Source organism: Phoxinus phoxinus, assembly GCF_949152265.1.
Source record: "Phoxinus phoxinus genome assembly, chromosome: 9".
NCBI lineage: Eukaryota > Metazoa > Chordata > Actinopteri > Cypriniformes > Leuciscidae > Phoxinus > Phoxinus phoxinus.
Window position 1 is genome coordinate 20,857,166 of NC_136884.1, and position 9,658 is coordinate 20,866,823.

Below are 9,658 nucleotides of genomic sequence, written 5' to 3' on the forward strand. Positions count from 1 at the left end.
AAATCTTTAAAGTTTTATGAAAATCGTATCTTCTATTTATCTTCTTACAAGACTTCTGTATGATATATATAAGGTATACTTTTTTTACTAAACAACGAATGTTCAAAAATAAAATAAAAAATGTTTCAAAGCAAAAACTATGTGCTTTGGCGTCTCAGATTTATAAAAAATATTAAATCAGCACTTTTATCCATGCGACATGACACATGCTGTCAAAGTTTGTCACAATGTTTTTTAAGAAGTCCCAGGACTCTATTTCTCTTATTTAGATTAAGTTGTATCATTTAGAAAATCACCACATATTTTCAGAGACGCGATGTGCCTCTGTGGCCTACGAGTAAAGTTCGTCTTGAGCGAATATTACATTTTACTCGTCTTACAGTTTTTTTCAGTCGCTAACAAGCGTTTGTCCAGCCAGTTGTCACATTTTCAAAACTCTAAACACAATTAGCACAGCATCGGTCTTTTGTGGCCATACCATTCACACATTTCATGTCGTTTTCACACAAAATGCAGTCAGTGAACACATTTCCACAATGCTTACATTTTCTTCACAGACAAGCTATACCTCCCAACAAAACTATGGATTGTTTTTGTAGTATTTATGAATGTTAACACACAACATCCCACAATAGCAAAAACAATATTCCAAACCTTAGATACAGTATAAAAACCTCTGCATCTGCAATGATCAGTTCAAAAACAATATATCTCAGCTGATAATAAACAAACAATTGAATAATTGACACAGAGCTGATTTATGTTGGGTAAATTGGGCCAACCACAGCTGATTCCAGTCTGGCTTAGACTGGCTTGGACTCAGTGGCAGGGGTTATTTTTTTCTATTACATTGACACTTATTCAGTAAAAGGAGGAGAAGGGAGAAGAGCAGGCCCAGTGAGAGATGCAGTGAGCCAGTGGACCCTATAATACAGAGCGCATCCTTGCCTTTCTCAATGATCTCCACCAGCGCCTGGGTCCAGAGCAGCGCCTGGTTCTCATGAAAACATGAGGACCTTTGTAATTACCTGGGACAATGTGGCTTTCCATCATTCTCAAGCAATAACAACATGGTTTGAAGTCCACCCAAGACTGGTACGTCTCTTCCTTCCACCCTATTCACCTTTCCTCAACCCCAGAGGAGTTCGTTTCTGCATGGAGGTGGACGGTTTATGACCATCAGCCACATGACCAGATGTCCCTCCTTGAAGCCATGGATGCTGGTGCAGGGACATCACAGTTCATGATTGCATCGCCTTGGATAATATCAGATGTGATGTTGATGAAAACATGTGGCCTAACCCTGAAGATCGCAGAGATTAGATACAATAATTTTGTGTTTTTTTCAGTAAAAAAAAAAAAAAGTAAAAAAAAAGTTTTTTCTGTTGTTGTTGTTCAGAATGCTCTTGTGTGTTTCATGGATATTTTGTTCACTGTAAGCAATACTGTAAAACTTTTTCTGTTCTATCAAACCGTGTTTCTACTGTACCTCCTGTAGTAAACAGTAAAGGATTTGCTTTTACTGGAATGCTTTTGAATGTGAACATTACTACATGTGGACAGACAGTTCCCAACCAAGAAACATAAAAGTCTATGCAGTTTTTGTAATGTCAACAATATTCAGTATTTTGAAACCTGGTGTACTTTGTTTGACTGCATGTACCTTGTGAAGTGAAAACAAGTGTTATTCTTTGACAGAATCATTTCATTTTGAGAAAGATGTGTTCTATTTTGAAATGAAGAGTTAGTATATATTTAACAAAATGTGTTTTTGAGAAGAAAATTATCCATTTGGCCAATTGTGTTTTGTAGGTGTGAGTCTGTGTTAAGAGTTTAGAAAAAGTATCTGGAGTATGGGTAAGCGCTTGTTAGCGATTGAAAAAAACTGTAATTCAAAGCATGATCTTACTTTTCTACGCTAGCTATGATCTATTACACGTATGAATATATCATTTTTACTTATCTTGTATCTCCCGAATTATCCTTAATCATTGTGGAAACACACAGGGTGAAATATAGAATTTTAAAATGTTAGCATTTGTTGATGCGACAGTTTGTCTGTTGGCCGCATGATACTATAGCAGGAAGCATGCCCTTTGACCTCCTCGATTTTGGAGGCTTTTTGTTAAAGACCCTAAAGATAGTCCTTAAAGGTACGCTGTGTAGGAATTTCCCCCATCTAGCGGTGAAATTGTATTTTGCATTCAAACGAATAGTGCTCTCTAGTGCCTCGCTTTTCAAATGTGTGTTGCAACTACGGTAGCCGTTATGTGCCGAGAAGCTATGACAACATGTCTTCCAATAGCACTTCATCGAGTTTACAGTTTTTTACGATTGCTATGACAGTTTTTTCAATACATTTAACATTTTTGCTAAACTCTTAACGCATGTTATGGAAATTTTACATTTAGATATGTTTCTTTTACTTTTATATGGGTACGACTTGTATTAACGTTGAACTTTTATTTACTCATAAGCATTTAAAGGAATATAATCATATAAGCTGAAGCACAATAATAAAATATGTAACCAAACATTTAGAGATGCATGAGTTAGAACAAGCTTGCAGGAACAATATGTTCTAAGAAGAACTAAGTAGCAAGTGACTTTTGACTTCCAAGTGTGAAAAATATGTGCGCAGCCTTGATCGAACTAAAGATAGGCAATGGGTGTGAAAATGACAGGGGCTGAGAGAGGGGGTTTTTGGGCAGACATGACGTTGCTCAGACCAGTTAGAATTTGGGTTGGACATGAGATAATGAGCTAAGACATCTCCATTTAAGGTAACAAAGGATTTTTACACAGGGTGTGTTAGGGTATATAACCTTGGCGAAAGGGACTAGCCTTCGCCTTCTCATGTCAGATGCTCTCTGTGTGAGAATGCCATAGACCTTCTCATGTCAGATGCTCTCTGTGTGAGAATGCCATAGACCTTCTCATGTCAGATGCTCTCTGTGTGAGAATGCCATAGACCTTCTCATGTCAGATGCTCTCTGTGTGAGAATGCCATAGACCTTCTCATATCAGACGCTGTCTGTATGTTGAACGTCTTATTTCATGCATGAAATAAAATACTTTGTTTAATCTTTTGAGAATCGACTTTGTCTCCTTCATCCAGGTTTGAATATTGATAAATTTCCACAACAAATGGCGACGAGGATGGGATTGCAAAACCGATGATCGTCGTGAGGGGAACAGTTGACTGGCCATCCCGAGAGAACACTCTACGGCTCAATATCCTCAAGCTTGAGGAAAGAGAATTGTTCAACTCCTCACGACGACCTAGGTGGACGCAATTAAAGAACTCACAGACAGTGAGACTCACAAGACGGTGAGAGGAAATTTCTTATGTAACAAATAAGACAAATTTTGTTGATTGATATTTGCGTATTGAATATTTTTTCCTAAAGAGTCACGTTTGGGATAGACCTGATAGCAAGTTCCCAAACAGGTCCGGGATAAGACCACAAAACGTATTAAAATTTCCCTAAAGAGCCAGGGTTTTGAGAATAGGCCTGGAAATAATTTCTCAAACACCAGACAGAAGCACTGGTCTGGGAAAGACCTATATTGACGAATAAAGGCAATTTGGAAAGACCTGCATCGACGGATGAAGGCAGGGCGTGGGGTGGCTGCGCCAGGGAAAAGTTAATACGTAGAGGAGAGCGTGGGTGGCTGCGCGAGGAAAATTGATAGATAAATATAAAGTAATAAAAGAATAAATAAAAATACGCAAATATAAATTAACAAAACAAAATTAAGTATTATAGGGAAATTGAACAAACAAAATTGTAAAAGTAAAAATGGGTAATGAAAATTCAAAAAGGAAAGATGAAGAACATGTTGATTTCTCGAAAGGTTCATGCAAAATGCAATATGGGTTAATGGGGGTTTGAGTGTGTCACATTTGACTAAAACTAAAGAAAATTGGTCGACTCACGTTGTCAAGAAGAAAGACAAGACACATAGCAATCTTGAAAATGACGGATCTGACATTGTTTCTTCTTCTCCCTATTATGGCGATTTTTGTTTTGTTTTGTTTTTGTTTTGTGAGAATAAGAGAGGAGGACAGGACGCATCCGGCTCATCTTCCAACTCCTCGCAATCCTAACCAGATTCCAGCCGCCGCAGAAGGACGGGGTCAAGCAGTTCCTAACGCACCACACAAAGAACCATGCCACCACTCTGCAACCCTCCAGAAAATGAAAGTAAAGACTTTGTTCTTGGATGGATTGGACAGTGATAGTTCAAAAGCAATTCAAAAGAGCTGTGTCGGATGGCAACTGGCCTCCACAGTAGAAATGAGACAACACGCAAGACATCATGAAAGTGCAGCGGAAAATCAACACAGCCAAGAAAGACAAAGACCTCATGTTGGCCCTGGTGACAATGCAAGGTGTGTATATGGGCAACAACAACTCCAACCATCACCAAATGAACCAGAGAGGCAATGGCAGAGGAAGAGGAGAGGACGTGGTCGGGGAAAAGGACGAAACAGTCAACCATTTCAACAACAACGCAAAGAGCCCTATGAAAAATGTTTTAATTGTGGACGAAAAGGACATTGGCGTGATGAATGCCCACACGGCAAAGGCGGGAATCAGGCGGATTGAAAGGAGGAGGAGGGGTGAGCGACGGGGTTCCTGTCTCTCCAACTGATGAGTATAATTTACCTTTATTTTCTGATTTCTGCTCTATGCAATGAAGACTTGCTTGCTAGGGTTTTCTATAAGACTCATATTTCTTTACCCTTGATAGAAATGAATGTTAATGATGACGCATCTTTGCTATTTCTGCTTTGACACGGGAGCTTCCAATTTTGTAATTAAAGCCACAGAGTTTGAAAAACCAATTCCACTCTCTGGTAAGACGACTTCTTACAGAGGTGCAACTGGTCATGTGGCCATAGAACCATATTCGAAAACCCTTGAGTGTTCAATTGAAGGGGAAAAATAGAATAAAAAATTAAGCATTGTTTTTTAATTACTAAGTTATGCCCAGTGAATTTAATGCGAAGGGATTTACTTTGTAAGTAGGGTGTTTTTGTTTACTGTGGTGATCAGGGCTTATCAGCTGACATGAGAATGACGCATGAAACTGAAAGCACAGAGGATTTTTCTCTGTTTGTATATGAATGGCAAATTTCTGACACATGTCTGACCACAAAGCGGCTCATGACAGAGTGTTGCCATCTTCTGAATCTATGAGAGACTCAGATTTACATTGCACTTCGAATGTCAGCACTGATCCTGATGATGACTACGCGCAGCGATGATTTAATGTTGACATAGAAATTGTGACGACTGACTATGTGTATTGGACTGACCAATGGTGTGTTTTGAATGTGAAATTGACTGACAAACAGACAGTGTTTTATGACATGGAAAATGCACAAGCCTCATATCGCTGGCCAAACCAGTGAAGGCTGAATGGCGTGACGCGGGTCCCTTCATGGCCAGGTGCCATGAACTGACCGACTGGGTCATAATAGATCAAAAAAAAAAAGAATGATCTGCCAAAATGAAGGTACCAAAAATAGCCATGGCATGAAAACACTGAGAGGTTTGAGACCAGTCACAGTGTTGGATGAGGAAGTGAAACTGAACAGACTAAGTTTAACACAACTCCCTGTCATAACAGACGGGTTGGAGAGAGTTTCCAAAATGTTTATGGGCTACTGATAAAAAAATGATGTCTGATTGCAGATTGTGAGCCGATTCAAATAAAGACCAAATCCGACTATAGACCAAAAATAAAATGCAGTATCCACTAAAAAGGAAGTGGCAGTTTGTAAGTGCCAGGCTCATACTTCAGGTAGTGATGACGTTTCTAAGGAAAACAGGGTGTCAGAGTTTAGCAGCGAAGGCTGTAGCTCGACTTCCTGTTCAGATAACCATAGCAATCCAGCTGAATGAGGAACTAGGTGACAGAAGCGATGAAACAACACGCTTCTGCCTATGACAAGCGAAAATGGAGGAAGGCAGGCCGTGAATATAAAAATGGACGATGGGGCCCCAGCCAACCAATAAATAACAAACCATGTTTACCTTCTGATTTCTTTCAGGTATATGCAAGTTTGATGCATGGATTGGACCATGTCTCAAAAGGGAGGATGTTTACTATTATGCAAAATAACTGATTTACCAAAGTTTTTTTTTCCACAGTGGCAGCAGATTTTTGCAGCAGATGTTTGATTTGTGGGACTAACAATGTGGGGAAGGGTCAGGCAATGAGACAGGTGGGGCATCCCAGGCCGCAGAGACCATTCTCAAATGTAATGCTCGATTATATTGAAATATCAAAATCTGACAAAAAGAGATACTGCATAGTGGCAGTCGACATGTTTTCAGAATGGGTAGAAGCCATGCCAACAACAAAGGCAGATTCAAAAGGAATGGCAAAACTATTCCTACAAGAAATTGTCCCACCATGGGAATTTCAAATCCTGAAAAATTATTAAGGGACAATGGTTCACATTTTGTAAACAGTGCAATTTCAGCAGTTGAAGCATTCCTGGGTACATCCGGAAGCGGGAGGAGCTAACTTACATGAGAATGAGAAAGAGGGGATGCGCACAGCTCTCACCATTTGAGATTCTGTTTGCTCGCCCACCTCAGATGGACTGGGAGGCACGAAATCCTCGAACATTGCCTGACACCACTATTTGTGAGAATGACATGTTGCAATATTGTGTTGAGCTGGATAAGGTGTTCTGTGATATCTCAAAACAGGTCCAGGCAGCAGTTGCAGAGCCAGCTGAGACGGCCCTGCACAGCTTCCGAGGAGAGTTCGTGTTGATAAAGGATCTGAGACGAAAGCATTGGAAGGCGAAAAGGTGACAGGGACCATTCCAGGTTTTGCTGACAACTCAAAATGCGGTGAAAGTCGAGAAGCATCAGCTCATGCGGCTAGCTGCAACGGAAGAAGAATCCCACTCAAAGCTAACGAGTGCCAAACAGAGATCAGACTAGCCAGAGACGTGTCATCCCGTAGGTTACCAATTTGAAAACCACCGTCACTGGAGAGCAGACGAATCAATAGTAAGAGACGATTGTGCAATTTCAGGAGTGGTCAGAACTGTATCAAGGACTTTGTGGAACTTTAACGGCGTGGGCATTGAAATAACCTGTCTGATCATATCAACTAGACCTGCCCTGAGACCAAAAATACATCGAGAAACGGGACTGATATCGTTCAAACAAGAACATTTTCTCGCCTGACAAGGTTGTAATGTGTGGCAATAGGTCACTAAATCTTATCCTCTTAATTAGTGTGGCTGTAAGCCTAGCACGAGATGATAGCATATAGAGGTGAAAATGACAAAGGGAAAATGGGGTAAGACCATGTATTTTTGTAAGGATCCATGTCAAGGGCAATATGTGTACGGAGGTAATCAGGATGCTATCAGAGAGGGTCTATTGACCAAGGCGGGGTATGTCTCACTTCAGGGTGATTAAATTAGAATATTAGAGTGATGCCAGAGTTTTTGGAATTAGAAGAAATCACTGAAAATTTAGGAGAATTAATAGGGTTAATTCCATGTACTATGTAGAAATTACTGAATGTGAAAATTCTATAGAAATCAAATTATCTCCAAAGAAAGTCAAAAGTCAGAACCCATCAGAACACAGCACTAGAGACTTTGACAATGTATGGGCAGTGAAATGGCAATTAGGCGACGTATGTTTATGTAAATTAGGAACCTCTTGTTGTTTTAATTTGACTGACGTCCATCAAAATGTATCAGACATAATAGAACACATGAAAATGGCATATAGCCACTCCAGATGAAATGTCATCTTCACTAGATAATTGGTTCTTGGGCCTGCAGGGGTGGACGAAATTGTTAATAAGTACCATTATGCCAATCGGATGTTTGATTTTGATTTTTGTTTTAATGATTCCATGTTTAATGAATTGTATTTCTAGAATCACGGCTAAGGCAGTGACTGTAACAATGATGAGAATGAGAATGAGTCCAGGGGAATACACAACAGTGATAAGTAGAGCACCAGAGGACGAAGTTAAGGTGTTAGTGGCTGATGATGATGAGGATTATGAGAACAAGAGCGAACATGAGTTTGACTAGGAAATTAAGTAACCATGGAAAAATTTACCTGTTGTGAATTACTATGCATATGAAAAAGTAAATGTAAAATTGTGTGTATGTTCTTTGAATGAACATATGGGGGATTGTTATGGAAATTTTACATTTAGATATGTTTCTTTTACTTTTATATGGGTACGACTTGTATTAACGTTGAACTTTTATTTACTCATAAGCATTTAAAGGAATATAATCATATAAGCTGAAGCACAATAATAAAATATGTAACCAAACATTTAGAGATGCATGAGTTAGAACAAGCTTGCAGGAACAATATGTTCTAAGAAGAACTAAGTAGCAAGTGACTTTTGACTTCCAAGTGTGAAAAATATGTGCGCAGCCTTGATCGAACTAAAGATAGGCAATGGGTGTGAAAATGACAGGGGCTGAGAGAGGGGGTTTTTGGGCAGACATGACGTTGCTCAGACCAGTTAGAATTTGGGTTGGACATGAGATAATGAGCTAAGACATCTCCATTTAAGGTAACAAAGGATTTTTACACAGGGTGTGTTAGGGTATATAACCTTGGCGAAAGGGACTAGCCTTCGCCTTCTCATGTCAGATGCTCTCTGTGTGAGAATGCCATAGACCTTCTCATGTCAGATGCTCTCTGTGTGAGAATGCCATAGACCTTCTCATGTCAGATGCTCTCTGTGTGAGAATGCCATAGACCTTCTCATGTCAGATGCTCTCTGTGTGAGAATGCCATAGACCTTCTCATATCAGACGCTGTCTGTATGTTGAACGTCTTATTTCATGCATGAAATAAAATACTTTGTTTAATCTTTTGAGAATCGACTTTGTCTCCTTCATCCAGGTTTGAATATTGATAAATTTCCACAACACGCACCAACACACCTAAAACACACAATTGGCAAAACGGTTAATTTCATGCTCAAAATCACACATTGTAAACTAAACTCCAAAACTAATTTTCAAAATACAATAATACACTAACACAATACACTACATCTAACAAAACACTGCAAACATGTTTCAAAATCAAATAATTATTCAAAACACTAACACATGTTCTCTTCCAACAGGAACATTTAGTCAATCATAACACAATGACGGAAAAAACACTAACATCTGCTGAAATTACAGAAACTGCATTATGTTATGTGTCAGGTCTGCCCTTATACAATAGACAGTATGTTGTATTGATCATAGATTGTGTTTTGCACTGTAAGTTTCTTTTGAAGCCTCTCTACATTTTTGTTTTGTTGGGTTTAGTAAATGCATGCATTTTGTTTCTTTTGCTGCAGAAATTCAAAACAAAAAATGAATGACCATCTCAGAGTAGCTTTATGTACAGTTTATGAAAAAAAAAAGAAAAAAAAAGAGACAGAGACAGAATTACTGCAGTAAAGACTTTATTTGCAAAAGGACATTACTGTACTGGTACTTGTCTTCCTCTCCCTTGTCCTGGTACTTGTCTTCGTCTCCCTCGTGCAGGCATTTTTCTTTCTTTCTTTCTTTCTTTCTTTCTTTCTTTCTTTCTTTCTTTCTTTCTTTCTTTCTTTCTTTCTTTCTTTCCTTTCTCTTTGT

At 39.1% G+C, this 9,658-nt stretch overlaps 1 long non-coding RNA gene across 1 annotated transcript; it reads right to left on the minus strand.

Moving 5' to 3' along the window:
• Positions 1-7,449: 7,449 nt before the first annotated feature.
• Positions 7,450-8,914, minus strand: LOC307003746. The gene is made up of 2 exons (XR_013798799.1): positions 8,739-8,914; positions 7,450-8,656 (listed from the first exon to the last, which is right to left on the minus strand). It is a non-coding gene; the product is annotated as an uncharacterized lncRNA (long non-coding RNA).
• Positions 8,915-9,658: the final 744 nt, after the last annotated feature.